Genomic DNA, 2,082 nt, shown 5'->3' with positions numbered 1-2,082 from the left:
TAACACTTCTCCATGGCCCCTATGCATGAACTGGAAGTCAGAAACACTGGTAGTAGAGGCCTCTTTTGAAAGTGGGAACTCCCGAAGTTAACTTTCTAACTGTTCCCTATGCATGAACGCCGTAATGCTGACTTCGAGAGTATTCGGTCAAGGTCGCGAAAATTGGGGGAATCCCAACTAGTACATGCACGCACACACACACACCGTCGAACACACACATAACGTCGAACACACACACACACACACACACACACACACACACACACACACACACACACACACACACACACCGTCGAACACACACACACCGTCGAACACACACATAACATCGAACACACACCAAAACGAGGCGCTATTGTTGTAGAGGACCAAGTCCACGAAAATAAATTCTTTGACAATTTCTCACGCTCGACAGAAAGCAGCCAGGATGTTCCCGTTCGGTGAGCGTTCAAATGGAAGTATGCTTGTATTGTATATAGACGCTCGGGGAGCTCTGTGATGGTTTACGGGAGGCTTACTGTGCCTTTAATCATGTTGTTGCTGACGAGGCATTAGGCGCCCTTTTAGATATACTTTATCCTATAGTGGATAAGCATGCCCCACTACGTCACCACAGAGTGAAATATCCATCTCTTCCCCCATGGTTGACGGAACAGATTATTGAAGCCATGTCCCTGCGTAATTTTTACAAAGCAAACAACATGAAGTCTGACAAGCAAAAGCAAATTATTTTAATAAATTAATCGAGGACAAGAAAGATATTGCAACAGTTTGACGTGCTGTTAATAACATATTAGGTAAATCTAAACAGAACTCAAATCGGTCTTCCCCAACCATCTCCCCTGAAGATTTTAATAACCATTTTTTGTCCCTTGCCAATAGGCCAAATGAATCCGCAAAATGCGACAGTCCTGATTCTGACCTTGAAGTCTCTCTCAAAATTACATGATTTTTGTAATGACAAATGTAAACCAGACGATTTTTTTTACTATTCCAGACATGGCAGTGCATGAGGTAGGTAAGGCGCTAGAAGGCCTTGAAAATAAAAAATCCATGGGTCCTGACAAGATTCCTGCTTACTTGGTCAAATTAGCTCTACCATATATTGTGGAGCCACTCACCTATGTGTATAATCTCTGCATAAAGCAAAATACTGTACCTAGTTTATTAAAAAGAGCAAAAGTAATTCCACTCCATAAAGGTGGAAATTTATCCGACCCAAATAATTTTAGACCCATTTCCTTATTACCCATTTTATCCAAACCAGGGCCGGACTACCGGGGGGGGGGGGGGGTTATGGGGGTTGCGCAACCCCCCCCCCCCCCCCTAGCCTAAACATGTACCTTACTTATTTAATTTTTTTTTATTATTGCTTATTTTATGCCGTTTCATGCAAGGAGCGACCATTTTCCTATCTCAGAATATGACCTACCCGTCAGCTTCAGGGGGCTTCGCCCCCTGACCCCCACAACGAGGGGGGGGGGGGGGGGGGGAAGTGGGTTCTAGGGTTTCCGGACCCCCCCCCCCCAGCCAAAAAATAAAAATATTGAATGAGGTATGCATTTCTTTATTTTACATTGAGTTTCAATTTTTGGGGTATTAATCAGTGACAAAATCTGCTGCCTGAAACTGGTAATGATCATCCTCAGAATGCACCAGATTGCACCATTTTGCATCCTTTTTTTCAAAATTTTCCGGGGGGGCATGCCCCCAGACCCCCCTAGCAAGCTAGGCGCTTCGCGCCGTCGGCTCGGCGCTTCGCGCCTTCACACCCATATCTTCACAATATACTTTTGAAAAAAAAACCAGTCATAAAATGAACTGATCCGCCCCTGCCGCCAGGGGGGGACATCCCCCTGGGCCACCACTGGCAACCCCCCCCCCCCCCTCATCTTCGCCTAGTCCGGCCCTGCAAACCATTGGAAAAACATATTCACAAACATTTGCTTGCGTTCATAGAAAGCAGAAACCTTTTCCATCAATTTCAATCTGGTTTTCGAACAAATCACTCTTGTCACAGCGCCCTTACCACGCTATGCGACACCTGGTTGTCTGCAACAAACCGATCTGAAATCAGTGGTG

Source organism: Littorina saxatilis, unplaced genomic scaffold (genome assembly GCF_037325665.1).
Source record: "Littorina saxatilis isolate snail1 unplaced genomic scaffold, US_GU_Lsax_2.0 scaffold_1326, whole genome shotgun sequence".
NCBI lineage: Eukaryota > Metazoa > Mollusca > Gastropoda > Littorinimorpha > Littorinidae > Littorina > Littorina saxatilis.
This window is presented reverse-complemented; position numbering follows the sequence as displayed.